Source organism: Oncorhynchus gorbuscha, linkage group LG07 (genome assembly GCF_021184085.1).
Source record: "Oncorhynchus gorbuscha isolate QuinsamMale2020 ecotype Even-year linkage group LG07, OgorEven_v1.0, whole genome shotgun sequence".
In the NCBI taxonomy this organism is placed as follows: Eukaryota; Metazoa; Chordata; class Actinopteri; order Salmoniformes; family Salmonidae; genus Oncorhynchus; species Oncorhynchus gorbuscha.
Window position 1 is genome coordinate 10,025,145 of NC_060179.1, and position 15,545 is coordinate 10,040,689.

The following is a 15,545-nucleotide window of genomic DNA, read 5'->3' on the forward strand; positions in this document are numbered from 1 at the left end:
ATGGTGGTGATGATGGTGGTGGTGGTGATGATGGTGGTGGTGGCGATGATGATGGTGGTGATGATGATGGTGGTGATGGTGGTGGTGGTGGTGGTGGTGATGATGATGATGGTGGTGATGATGATGGTGGTGATGATGGTGGTGGTGGTGATGATGATGGTGGTGGTGGTGATGATGGTGGTGGTGATGATGATGGTGATGGTGGTGGTGATGATGGTGGTGGTGGTGGTGGTGGTGGTGGTGGTGGTGGTGGTGGTGGTGGTGGTGGCGATGGTGGTGGTGATAGTGATGATGGTGGTAGTGGTGATGGTGGTGGTGATGGTGGTGGGGATGATGGTGGTGATGGTGGTGGGGATGATGGTGGTGGTGATGTTGGTGGTGGTGATGGTGGTGGTGATGGTGGTGGTGATGGTGATGATGGTGGTAGTGGTGATGGTTGTGGTGATGGTTGTGGTGATGATGGGGATGGGGATGATGATGTGATGGTGGTGGTGGTGGTGGTGGTGATGGTGGTGGCGATGGTGGTGGTGATGGTGATGATGGTGGTAGTGGTGATGGTGGTGGTGATGGTGGTGGGGATGATGGTGGAGGTGGTGGTGATGGTGTTGGTGATGGTGTTGGTGATGGTGATGATGGTGGTAGTGGTGATGGTGGTGGGGATGATGGTGGGGATGATGATGATGGTGATGATGGTGGTGGTGGTGGTGATGGTGGTGGTGGTGATGATGGTGGTGGTGATGATGGTGGTGGTGATGATGATGATGGTGGTGATGATGGTGGTGGTGGTGATGGTGATGGTGGTGGTGGTGGTGATGATGATGGTGGTGATGATGGTGGTGGTGATGATGGTGGTGATGATGGTGGTGGTGGTAGTGGTGATGGTTGTGGTGATGATGGTGGGGATGATGGTGGTGATGTTGGCGATGATGTTGGTGGTAGTGGTGATGGTGGTGGTGATGATGGTGATGATGATGATGATGGTGATGATGGTGGTGATGATGGTGGTGGTGGTGATGATGGTGGTGGTGATGATGATGGTGGTGGTGATGATGGTGGTGGTGGTGATGGCAATGATGGTGATGATGGTGATGAAGGACTGATGGAAATAGAGAATATGTCATATATAACAAACTGGAACAAAGTAGCAAGAAAGATGAAAACTATTGCCTGATTATAGACGGCTAGAAAGTCTGGAACCTTGAATTTAAGTAGGCTACTATTCTCACCCTATATTGTCAAGTCAGATTTGAATGCCCATTAAAGGGGAATGGAAACACTTTCGGAAGTAAATCAGATTTACAGCTACAGTTAGATGGCATTCTAAATCATACTGTTTCCATTCCCCTTTAAGAAGGTACATTATTATCAACTAAACATTTTGGATGTATGCATTGTGAGAAGCACGTTTTGTTGCTCAAATGTTTCATCAACAACGAGGACTATGGTGACCAGAACCACTTCCTCAGTTTAATATTTAGAGCATGCGATTTTGTAGGATTTTTATTATTTGACAAAAAAACTATTTAATTTCAGTTCATTTGTCACACCGTCTTTTAGTAGCCTGTCATCTTTGTACTCAGACTTTTCTACTGGGACTATTTGAAAAGAGGAGCATTTTCAAAGCTTTGTAAGAAAATAAACAATAAAGCTTAATCGTTTTTCTTTTAAGGTTTTATCTAATCATTTTCGTCACGTGTTTTCCAAGTAATTATCATTCAAGTCCAATCAAGTCATGTGATTCTTTATAAAACGAAATGAAAGGAAATGAATTTGGTTGCAAGTAACATTTGCAAAATATAAATACAAATAGTTGCAAACACACACACACACACACACACACACACACACACACACACACACACACACACACACACACACACACACACACACACACACACACACACACACACACACACACACACACACACGTGCCCCACCACACACACACACACACACACATGTGCCCCAACATACACACACACAGATGTGCCCCAACACACACATGCACACACAAATGTGCCCCAACACACACACACACACAAATGTGCCCCAACACACACACACACACAAATGTGCCCCAACACACACATACACACAAATGTGCCCCAACACACACATACACACACAAATGTGCCCCAACACACACACACACACACAAATGTGCCCCAACACACACACATGCACACAAATGTGCCCCAACACACACACATGCACACAAATGTGCCCCAACACACACATACACACACAAATGTGCCCCACCACACACACACACACACACACACACACACACACACACACACACACACACACACACACACACACACACACAAATGTGCCCCAACACACACACACACAAATGTGCCCCAACACACACACTCTCACAAAAATGGACACCATTTAGCCACACTAGGACTATAAATTTTGATCTCCACTCTCTCGTACAATGCATTTCCAGTCCCACTTAACTATCAGGAAGTTGCTAGTGTCAACAATGACACGGATGATGTCATTGTCGACACTACATCGTTGCAACTATGCTGACACCTTCAGTATCCCAACAACAAATCCATTTTTAGTTTAATTTTGACACATGCTTGCTCAGTTTTCTGCTTTGCTGTTGTTTATGTTAGTGTTTGTTCTTTCAGTAATGCAAGTTGTGTGTTTTCACATGTTCAGTGTATGTTTTGTGGTCACTTCATTTTGACACAGCTTGTCGTGCTGTTAGTGTATTACTGTCATTTAAAGTGAAGAGAATGAAAATCAAATGCTATGTAAATACACACACACACACACACACACACACACACACACACACACACACACACACACACACACACACACACACACACACACACACACACACACACACACACACACACACACACACACACACACACACACACACAGAGAGAGAGACAGAAAAACACACACAGAGAGACAGAAAAATAACAGTACATATCCTAACCCTGTAGGCAACTTACAAAAAGATAGGCCTACTTTATGTTGGAATGTGTTATTGCTATAGGGTCTAATTTCATTCACACAGTAAACTGTTCTAATGAATCTTCAGGATGGCGACAGAGAGGTAAAGTTAAATCACATCAAACTGTAATACATTTATTTTTATTTTTTTTTCTTCCGGATTAACATTCTTATTAGTTCTTTAAAAAACAAACGTATCCAATTGAAGCTGTCTCAAACTAGTGAGAATAGAGTTGCAGTAACTGTGGACTGAGTAGACTAATCGTGTTTTTATATCTCTACAGATACTTCAGAAAGCTACATCATTCTTCTGCATCTTGCCAAGTTTGACAATTTATGGAAGTAACATTAATCTCCCTGATGAGAACTGTTGCATTGAGCGACAAAAACTATTTTGAGTGTTTGTGATAAAGGAAAAAAACATTATTTTTTTTTGTGTGTATGTGTTGGCTTGTTTTGATGACAGCGGTGATATGCCCTGTTGGTATTCATCAAATGGCTGAGATTGTAAAGCCAGAGACACGTAACTGATACTTTCAGATACTGGACAGAAACTTTAAAAGATACATAAATACCTTAAATGTACATTGTTCATGAGACTGAACCTGAACCTGTTCTTTTTAACTTTTTTTTGTATTTGTATTTAACATCAAACATGTGAGGACGCCATTTTGGTCCTGATATCCCATCTGCAAACCCACTGTGTCGCTGTTATGTTTCCTACACTCCATTAGGGCTCAAGTTCTTTCCCCGGACGAAGTTCCAAACCCCAGAGAATGTTGTGATGTCATAAGGGGATAAACTGTATAGTGTTCCAAGCCACTGGACAGGAACGGTCTCCATGTTGGTGCTCTCTGAGGACTGAAATGGGACATTGGGATGTATCGGTATTTTCTATGGCAGCCACAGGTCTCATCAAGAAGTAATGAAATTGGTTTTGAGAATTCCCAGTCAGATTTCCTACTAGGAACCCAAACATTGGTAATGGTTGTATTTGTGGCTTGTCTATGCACACTAGACTACAGTAAGAAAAGTGGGCTCAATTATTAGGCTATTACGTAATCCCTTGATTGCCCAATAGCCTTAGTCCTTATTTGCATTAGCATCAATATTTTATTTCCTGTCTTTCAGAATATGTCTGAGACCCCTCTGTTTGCTGAGATCTCTACTTTGTTTGGTAACACATTAAAGAAATGCTGGGCAGAATGTTTTCAATAAACTGATACTAAATCTTATTGAGTCTTGTTGAGTTTGTATTGGAAAGTGATATTAATTTGTTCCTTTCCATGAACAATGTAAGCTGACACTTGTGACATCCTGTTGTAATGCTGTAGCCGAAGTGGGACACAGTGGAGGAAGGGGAGGACCATCCTCCTCAGTGAATTATTTAGATTTGTTTGTAAAACATTTAAAAACATTTTTTTTTTAGATAAAACTACACTAAATGTATTCACGTCACCAAATAATTCATTAAAAACACACTGTTTTGCAATGAAGGTCTACAGTAGCCTCAACAGCACTCTGTAGGAGAACACCATGGTGTAGCCAGAGGACAGCTAGCTTCCGTCCTCCTCTGGGTACTTTGACTTCAATACAAAACCTTGTGGTTCTCACTCCCTTCCATAAACTTACACAGTAATTATGACAACTTCCAGAGGATGTCCTCCAACCTATCAGAGCTCTTGCAGCATGAACTGACCTGTTGTCCACCCAATGAATTTAGCACTGAAAGCATATGCTACAGCTAGCTTGTACTGCAGTGCATAAAATGTGGTGAGTAGTTGATTCAAAGAGAGAGAAAGACAATGGTCAAAATGAAGGAGCGAGAGAGAGAGAGAGATTTTTTTTTTTTTTTTTTTTTCAGTTCCACTTACTTAGCTAGCAGCTAGCTAGTTTAGCCTACTCAAACAGAGGGATGCTACGTTAGCTAGCTGGCTATAACTATCCAACACAACACTGGATCACTTCCAAGTCAAGGTAAGCGTTTTGGTTGTACTAATTTATTGCCATCGGTGCCCGCCGGTGTAAGTGCTAAACTGCTTACTGACTTTATACTGTAACGTTACTGCATGATTGAAGCTGGTTTACTAACACGCTAGTTCTATTAGCTATGTTGACCATGACGTTACTTTTGCTAATATGGTGATAACGGTGTAGGCTGTGTGTAGCGGTTATGATATGGTTTGGCTTGGAAAGTTGTTTTTTTTGCTTGGTCACATACAGCTGATGTGTTGTGCATTGAAGTCCACAAGCGAAGGGACAAGGTGAGAGGAGGAGAGCGCATTGATGCGAGAAGGAATCTAGCGTGGTCAAGGGTGTATTCATTCCACCGATTCTGTTGAAAAAGGTTTCTTAAATGAAAGCAACGGAAAAGAAACGTGCATAACCATACCTGAATTCGTCCAATAGAAACTTTTTTTTTTTTTTGCAACAGTTGGCCTAATGATTACACCCTAGATCAGCTAAATGCAGGCATGAGTGTATTGAATGTGTCACTGTCTGTCACCTCAAGTTCTCTCTTGACCTGTCTGGATCTACGTTGTAAACGTTCATTCATAGGCGAGGTTGTAGCAACCTGAAGATGGGTAAAGGGAAAATTAGAGTATCATGTAGTAGCCTAAACCTATCAGTGTTACATTGACCTGGGTGAATGGAATACGAATTACAGTCATCCAAAAAGGCGTAATAGAAATCAAGCCATGCTCATGAAAACAAATTTTAAAAATCACACTCCCTCATCTTAAAACGGCACCGACCGCCACTGTTGGCACCATTCCCCTAGTCTAGAATAAGTGAGTCTAGAATAAGTGCCCATGTTATCAAAGAGAATAAACATGTTTTAATATATACATGTTTCAAAAACTCGCTGTGATGTCTATTTCATCCAACACAGTATTCCCTTTGATATAATTCACTGGGACTTGTCAGGGACAACATATATCAGCCAGGATTCTTTGTGGCTGTGGTCACTAGTCAAAATCGTAAAAAGTAATACACACAAAAATGTGCTTTTTGGTCTTAATTTAAGGTTAGTATTAGACAAAGTTTAGCAGTGTGGTTAGGTTTAAAATAATATTTTAGGAAGATAAATTGTAGAAATAGACGGGTTTTAGCCATAATTTGACTTTGTGACTGTGGTATCTAGTGACGACCATTCTACCAAGAAAACTCACTTTCCCACAGTTCTTCGCGCGGGTACAGCGAGCACGACACATACGTGCGCCCAAGGTTCAACAGTAAGCTTCCAAATTTAACGCTGACAGACCTGCACGTATTTATTGAAATGTAGGTTGAATTGTGTTCCTATGGGTCATTTATATCGTATAATAGTTTGACTTTAGTAACAGTTAATTAATACTGGGAAAGTTTGCGAAGTAGAGGGCCAGACACCGGGAGCGTTTTGACAGCTGAGGTGGCGAGCAAGTCAACGTGAATAGAGGACAACATGGTCTATTCTTTCATACTGGACGCTGTGCGGCGTAATTTGCGGCAACATCAATCACTATCAACGCAATGCTTTGGTCGAATATGGAAACGCATGCAAAACAGTGTGCACCTTCAGAAACCGACTACAGCACCATCCAGATATTTTCTACAGGACCGCAGATCGCTCAGCTATTGTGAGCGCTGTATTTTGCACACCGAATCGAAGCATTTCTCTCGACACAAGGTTGAGAAGTAAAGAAGAAACTGATGGGGGACAGGTGCCAGTACCTAGGCGAGGTCCTTCTTCTGCACATAAAGGTAAGTCTGTCAAACACAGGAATGTCATTGTCAAACAATCAGCCAGTAACTGGACAGAATCAGTGGATTTGTTTTTGGCCATGATCACACTTGTTGCAAAATAAGACATTGGCCCATCCTTTGCTCCAGTTATCAGAGTTTAGTACTAGAAGGTGTCTTGTTTTGCACACTTTGTACAAAATAATAAAATGCAGTACTACAGGATATTTCTTAACGTAGCTATTTATTAGCTAGCTATAACTGGCATGTTCACGTATAGCCGACCAGGATCAAATGGACGATGACCTAACCATTTGGGTGGTCTTAACCAATCATAGCACAGTATGATATGGCGGTGAAATGCATCCAATTAAAATTCAGTATTTTTACACTACAGAAGGGTATACTAAATCACAGGTATTCCCCTCTCAACAGTCCAAGAAGCTGGCAAAGACCTCACCTAACTCAGAGTTGTGCTCATCGGACTTGGAGTAACTGGTGATTCCACAACCTCCACAATATGATATTGAAACATTAGCTGATGTAGTCTGATTGAAAGGCAGTATTTCTCCCACCTGTTGACACCTGTGTGTTTTGTTCCCAGGTGGGTTGTTGTATGTGGTGTTCCAGGAGCTGTTCTCCTCCAGCCCCAACAAGGTCTACAGCAAAGCCTTCAACGAAGCCAGGTTACACCCAGAGGTGAGATTAGAACAATCACAGAAACATAACATCAACAAAACCATCTAGTCTTGGTCTGTATTTCAGTTTTATTAATTTATGCATTGACCTTTCGCAGGAATGTGTCTTGGAATACAGGAGCACTGAGTTAGACATTAAACATCAAAATGTCATTTGTCTTGTCTCCTTCTCTGCATCTGCACTGATCTGACAACACAGGTTAGGTTAAAGCAATATGGTGTGAAGCTGATTGCTCTTTTCTATCATCTTGTTAAACCACAGGTGATTGGAGTGTTTGGGGAGCCAATCAAGTGCTTTGGTGAGACGTCCCGTCGTGGTAGAAGACAGCGAGTTAAGTGAGAATTCACTTTTTTTTAACCAAGATTGTCTTTCTTCAGACACTAGGAATACAAAATGACCTCATTTAAAACAGACCGACTTTTGTAAGTGTGATAACTAGCATGTTTTCTTCAGTCATGTAGAGTATATGAAGGATGAACTAAAGTATATGAGGCTGAAGTTCTACATTGAAGGGAAAGAACCCTCAGGGAACGATGCACATGGAATCCAAAGAGGTTTAGACATACTATTAATGTAGTATTTTGTCTTTCTTTCATGTGTCAATAATCTGGTTTATTTGATTTTAACTCAATTTTCATCTTTAAGATTTGGCTAATATGCATAGAGGCTGTTAAAAAAATGTTTAACTTGCTTTTGTCCTCTTTTGACAGAACCCTGAAACTGGGAAGTTAGAGTTTCGCTACATCTTGGTGGAAGTAGACACCTACCCAAGGAGAACCATCGTCATCGTGGACAACAGATAAGATGGAGGCTGACTCTTTTACCAGTCTGAAAACGTGCTGGTGCAGGGAGTAAATTAATTTGTTGCTGAGTAATATTTGTGACACGATGTCTTCTCAACAGATGCCGATACGGTTTTACAGATTGTATCAGTTTAAACAAGAAAATAGCAGATGGCAATCGAGTCTATATCTCCCGATGTCTTGTTTAGTATTAGTTTTAATGTTGATAGCATTGTCACAGATATGTTGGGTGATTTTAGAAAAATGGGGTAAGAAGATGATTGTAAGCGAAACAGATCACTACAGCCAACGCTCAGGACAGTTTCTTTATTTTGAGACGAGAGGGAGCATGTTGGATGGTGCTTCTTTGAGGTGGCTGTTGCCTGCTGATTGCCATGCAGTGTTGAAGTTCCAGAGGATTAAAGGCATTTGTGAAAGAATTATACCCTAAACTGTTGCACAGATGCTATTTGTGTTTTGACACTCAAAAGTGAGAATGTAGCCTATTTTCTTGGTTGTGAGTATTAATCAGTACTAAACGGAGACACAAACCTGTCAAGAGGTCATTGGGATTTTGCTTAAGACGATTTGGTGTTAAAGTAAAAGTTGAGAAATGATTAGTCAACATTAACGAGTGTGCTCCTGTGATGAGATTTGACATCTCGCGAGCTAAATATTACATTTATACCCCTTGGAATTTAAATGTCACGTTTTGCAATTGTGTTCCCCACCTTCAAGTGTATTGGAGAAAGAAATGACATTTTATTTAATATAATCAATTTATTAAAAGTGTATCTCTTTGATTTTTGTGTGTATGGACACCAGATGGTGACATTTTCACAGGCCTGCCCACATTTCCAGTCAGATGCTCACATTTGTCAGTCCTATTCCAATAATAATAATAATATAATAATATATGCCATTTAGCAGACGCTTTTATCCAAAGCGACTTACAGTCATGTGTGCATACATTCTACGTATGGGTGGTCCCGGGGATCGAACCCACTACCCTGGCGTTGTTACCAACTGAGCTACAGAAGGACCACACAATAAATGAAGGATTACTTTATCAAAAGCATAAGTGAATGTAGGTATATGTGCTATACCTCTGCCAAGATGGCAGCATGTCAAGTCGTTTGTCTGTGACTAGTACATTTTAACCTACTAATAACCTATTTGTTTATGGTGGAGTAACTTCCTTGTTGTGTAGTGCAAACTATTTTGTCTTTGCTAGTGTAAAGATCATTGGTCTCAACTCGAATCTTCATTACTTGAAGTTGATCAAAGTGACCCTATCTCTGGCTGGCCTGAGTTCCTCCTTCGTCTGCGGAGTGTCTCGTCCAACCAAGCTGCTCCTTTCTGCTCTTCGCCTGGCTGTCAGAGGCAGCTCAACAATCCCCAACCCGTTCTCTCGATCGACCTCAACACCCAATCTACTCACACGCGCAAACACTCACATTCAGACTCATACATACACGCAGTCCCTCTCTCCCCTTACCTTCGTTGGCCTCTTTTTTTATTTTTTTTTATACATTTGTCAGAGAAAATGACAATTTTCGTGGTATTGCTATGTGCACTGACTTTACTGAACTCAGGGAAAACGAACATTGTCGCTGGGTGAGGACATCTGACAAAGTGCTCTCCCGTCCATTAGACATTTTGTCTGCAGGAACTCGCTCTTTTTCACTCGGTCCACTCGTCCAAATGCCGACGTATTTGTGGCATGATGTGAACAGTATGATTTTGAGTCACTTACCAAAGTCGAATGGTTTTAAATGACTGTTTTGTATTGTCTGGAAACTCACTTGTAGAATTTGCTTGCAGTAGGTCTCTTAAAAAAAAGAGACGCTGTGCTTGGTTATTAAACAGAGATGCCCAGTTAGTCTTCTTTTGTTGATATCAGGGAACGTGCAACCTAACCCTGGCCCTGATATGCAATGTCTCCAAACCCCCTCTGATTTTAAATCAAGATCTGGTTTTGGTATTTTTCATTTAAATGTACGCAGCCTGTTGTCAAAAATTGTTTCAGATCATCCACCCTGTGTGGATGATTTGGGCTAAATCAACTGATGCTGATGTAATTGGTGTTTTCTGAAACCTGGCTCAGCAAGTCTGTATTTGATAAGGATATTTGTATAAGTAGTTACAATGTTTATCACACTGATTGGGTTAAGAAAGGTGGGGGAGTGGCTATACATGTAAAAACTAAATTCCCTGTAAGTGTTGCAAAGTCTGAAACTATTTGTAAACAGTTGGAATTTCTTGCTTTGAATATTGAGGTTTCAAAGAGCCTCTCTATAACTGTGATTGGCTGTTATAGACCCCCCTCTGCTCTCTATAACTGTGATTGGCTGGTATAGACCCCCCTCTGCTCTCTATAACTGTGATTAGCTCTTATAGACCCCCCTCTGCTCTCTATAACTGTGATTGGCTCTTATAGACCCCCCTCTGCTCTCTATAACTGTGATTGGCTCTTATAGACCCCCCTCTGCTCTCTATAACTGTGATTGGCTGTTATAGACCCCCCTCTGCTCTCTATAACTGTGATTGGCTCTTATAGACCCCCCTCTGCTCTCTATAACTGTGATTGGCTCTTAGACCCCCTCTGCTCTCTATAACTGTGATTGGCTGTTATAGACCCCCTCTGCTCTCTATAACTGTGATTGGCTGTTAGACCCCCCTCTGCTCTCTATAACTGTGATTGGCTGTTATAGACCCCCCTCTGCTCTCTATAACTGTGATTGGCTGTTATAGACCCCCCTCTGCTCTCGACGATGCATTTTCTTCTTTGACACACCTCATGTCTAAACTTCTTTACAGTGAAATGATCTTGACTGGTGATCTCAACTGGTGTTGGTTAAAGCCTGTGTCTGATGATTTAAAAATGTTTTGGAATTCTATGAATCTTACTCAGTTGATTAACTCACCCACTCGCCCAAATCTTAAATGCCCAGATAGATCTACCCTGATTGATTTGATATTGACAAATGTTCCACATAAATATTCTGCGGTTGGTGTTTTTTGGAATGATTTAAGTGACCATTGTGCTGTTGTTGCTGTTAGAAATACTAAGGTTCCTAAGACAAACCCACGTTTTATTCCTAAGAGAAATTTGAAGTGTTTTTAATGAGCAGGCTTTCTTTCATGGTTTGTTTTATTTTGACTGGAGCTAGATTGAGTTTATCCCTGATGTGGAAACTGCCTGGAAATATTTTCATGATGTTTTATTCCAAATAACAAACATGCCCCATTCCGCAGGTTCAGGGTTAAAGGGCGGGATAATCCATGGTTTTCTTCTGAGCTGTTTTGTATTTTTCAAGGCCGTAATCTAGCCTGGGCTAAAGCAATGAAATCATGTTCTGATGCTGATTGGCTTATGTTTAGGCAGTTACGAAACAAGTGTTCTTTTCTTCTCAGGAAGGCCAAGTGAGTATTTTATGTCTGTTACCACTGAATGACTGATAACCTGAATGACCCTAGAAAGTTTTGGAAGGCTATTAAGTCTATGTCTGGTAACAGTAATGTTAATGAATTACCGTCATGTGTTTTGAAGGACTCTGTTGCTGTATATGACAACTGAAATGCTGAATTGTTTCAATGAGCACTTTGTATCATCTGGTAGGCTGTTTGATTCAGTGTCCTCTGTCTCTGCAACCCTGTGTGGATGAACCAGTGAGAGCTGGTCAAACTTTTAGCTTTTTGCCATTCTCAGTGCAGGTGGTACATAAAGCCCTAAAGCCCTGAAATCCTTAGATCAGAGAAAGCCTGCAGATCCTGATCTTTTGGATCCCTGCTTTTTAAATCTGGCAGCTGATTTCATAGCTGAACCACTTACATCTCTGTTCAATCTAACCCTGGAATGTAAATGCAATTCCAAAGATCAGCATTTGTCCTACCACATTTAAATGGGGGAGATCCAGCTATTTTAAATAATTATAGACCAATCTCAAAGCTGTCACCCCTAGTGAAAATACTTGAAACCCTTGTGAGTGAACAGCTAAAAGAGGTTTTATTTACTAACTCTATTTTATCAATGTACCAATCGGGCTTCAGGAAGAAGCATAGCACAATTACAGCAGCCTTGAAGGTTTTAAATGATATCAATAAAGCCCTTGACAAAATATAGCACGGTGTCTCACTTGTATTGATCTCTAAGGCTTTTGATACAGTTGATCATGCTATACTAAGGTAGAGATTGTCGAGTGTAGGTCTTTCGGAGCATGCAGTTGCATGGTTTGCTAACTATCTCTCTGATAGAACTCAGTGCACTCAATTTGATGGGCTTATGTCTGTTAAATTGTCTGTCTTTAATGGTGTGCCCCAAGGCTCTGTTCTTGGTCCTCTCTTATTCACTATTTATATAAATTATTTGACCAAATGTCCAAAATGCGCAACTTCATGTTTATGCTGATGACACTGTTATTTACTGTTGTGCCTCGTCTCTTACAAAAGCTTTCCAGAACATGCAAACTGCTTTTTATACTGTTCAACATGCCTTGTCTCAATTGAAGCTTATCCTCAATACTGACAAAACAAGAAATAGACCTCTGAACCTTTCACCTATTACTACCTGTCAGGGCAAGGATATTGAGATTGTAACCTCATATAAATATCTTGGAATTTGAATTGATGACGGCCTCTTTTAAATTGCATATTCAACAACTTACAAAACAATTGAAGCTGAAATTGGATTTTATTTTAGGAATAAGGCCTGTTTTTCTTTTGAAGCCAGAAGGAGGCTAGTATCAGCTACATTTATGTCTTTACTAGACTATGGGGATATTTTATATATGAATGCTTCCACTCAGTGTTTCAGATCAATTGACAGTCTTTACTATGGCACTTTGAGATTTATTTTAAACTGCAAAACCCTTACGCACTGCACTTTGTATACCAGGGTTGGCTGGCCTTCTCTAGTCACTCGTAGGCTCAGTCATTGGTATACTTTTATTTACAAAGCCATTTTGGGTTTACTACCTTTTTATTTGTGCAGTTTTATTGTTCAGAAATGTGGTGGGTACTCTCTTCGTTCGCTGGACTTTGTCCTGCTAACTGTTCCAAATGTCCCAACTGAATTTGGTAAAAGGGCTTTTATGTCCTCTGCGCCATCGTCTTGGAACACCTTACAAAATACTTTTAAACTGGAAAAACTTGTCTCGATTGGTGTTTTTCAATCACTGATGATGATTTTGAGACTGATTCCCTGACCTGTCAATGTTTTTAATATGCTGTTTTTGATTTTGTTATACTCTTGTGAATTCTATGGTTTTTACTAGTTTACTTGTAGTTTTTCATGTTGTTTGTCTGTCATTTTTTGTAATGACTTAGGCAGCACTATCTTGGCCAGGACGCTCTTTAAAAATAGATTTTAAATCTCAATTCCTGGTTAAATAAAGGTAAAATCAAAAGAGGTCTGATCTTTTTGACACAGGCAGTAGTGTGCTTCCCCTGTATTTGCTGTGTCAAGTCAGTGCTCCAGGTGTCTGTGTTTTTATAATTTATAATTTTACAATTTATAATTTTATAAACATAATAGTGGAGATGACTGTTCAGGGCCATATAACGTAAATTACACCTTGATAGTTGTGGCAACTAGGCCACTCCACATGTAACCCATAAACCAATCAACAAACAGTCTAACGGCTTCTAGGCTGTGGACAGAACAGAAGTAAAAATAACAGTTAAGTTTTGTGCTTTGAGGAAAATTCCACATATTTTCCCATTTCAAATGAAAGCCAAAGGTCAATGGCAATGAAGATTATCAACTGTTAATCTTAATTTCAAGTCATAAAATGCTGTCTCTGGTTTATATAATATTTTTATTTTATTTCACCATTATTTAACCAGGTAGGCTAGTTGAGAACAAGTTCTCATTTACAACTGTGACCTGGCCAAGATAAAGCATAGCGGTGTGAACAGATAACAACACAGAGTTACACATGGAGTAAACGATTAACAAGTCAATAACACAGTAGAAAAAAAAGAGTCTATATACATTGTGTGCAAAAGGCAGGAGGTAGGACAATAATTACAATTTAGCAGATTAAAACTGGAGTGATAAGTGATCATATGGTCATGTGCAGGTAGAGATACTGGTGTGCAAAAGAGCAGAAAAGTAAACAAATAAAAACAGTATGGGGATGAGGAAGGTGAATTGGGTGGGCTATTTACCAATGGACTATGTACAGCTGCAGCGATTGGTTAGCTGCTCAGATAGCAGATGTTTAAAGTTAGTGAGGGAGATAAAAGTCTCCAATCTCAGCGATTTTTGCAATTCGTTCCAGTCGCAGGCAGCAGAGAACTGGAAGGAAAGGCGGCCAAATGAGGTGTTGGCTTTAGGGATGATCAGTGAGATACACCTGCTGGAGCGCGTGCTACGGGTGGGTGTTGCCATCGTGACCAGTGAACTGAGATAAGGCGGAGCTTTACCTAGCATGGACTTGTAGATGACCTGGAGCCAGTGGGTCTGGCGATGAATTTGTAGCGAGGGCCAGCCGACTAGAGCATACAGGTCGCAGTGGTGGATGGTATAAGGTGCTTTAGTAACAAAACGGATGGCACTGCATCCAGACTGCATCCATGGCACTGCATCCAAACTGCATCCAATTTGCTGAGTAGAGTATTGGAAGCTATTTTGTAGATGACATCGCCGAAGTCGCGGATCGGTAGGATAGTCAGTTTTACTAGGGTAAGTTTGGCGACGTGAGTGAAGGAGGCATTGTTGCGAAATAGAAAGCCAATTCTAGATTGGATTTTAGATTGGAGATGTTTGATATGAGTCTGGAGAGTTTACAGTCTAGTCAGACACTTAGGTACTTATAGATGTCCACTTATTCTAGGTCGGAACCATCCAGGGTGATGCTAGTTGGGCGTGAGGGTGCAGGCAGCGAACGGTTGAAAAGCATGCATTTGGTTTTACTAGCGTTTAAGAGCAGTTGGAGGCCACGGAAGGAGTGTTGTAATGGCATTGAAGCTCGTTTGGAGGTTAGATAACACAGTGTCCAAGGAAGGGCCAGAAGTATACAGAATGGTGTCATCTGCGTAGAGGTGAATCAGGGAATCGCCCGCAGCAAGAGCAACATCATTGATATATAAAGAGAAAAGAGTCGGTCCGAGTATTGAACCCTGTGGCACCCCCATAGAGACTGCCAGAGGACCGGACAGCATGCCCTCCGATTTGACGCACTGAACTCTGTCTGCAAAGTAGTTGGTGAACCAGGCATGGCAGTCATTAGAAAAACCGAGGCTATTGAGTCTGCCGGTAAGAATATGATGATTGACAGAGTCGAAAGCTCTGGCCAGGTCGATGAAGACGGCTGCACAAGTACTGTCTTTTATTGATGGCGGTTATATCGTTTA

General features: G+C 41.0%; 1 protein-coding gene and 1 pseudogene across 1 annotated transcript in view; both read left to right on the top strand.

The window, feature by feature from the left end:
* Positions 1-4,154, top strand: part of LOC124039100 (neuropilin and tolloid-like protein 1) — a 204,948-nt gene extending 200,794 nt beyond the window's left edge. The window contains exon 11 of the mRNA XM_046354982.1: positions 3,267-4,154. The gene's annotated coding sequence lies outside the window, so the exon portion shown is untranslated. The remainder of the gene's footprint in view (positions 1-3,266) is intronic.
* LOC124040472 lies at positions 4,117-10,588 on the top strand (annotated as a pseudogene).
* Positions 10,589-15,545: the final 4,957 nt, after the last annotated feature.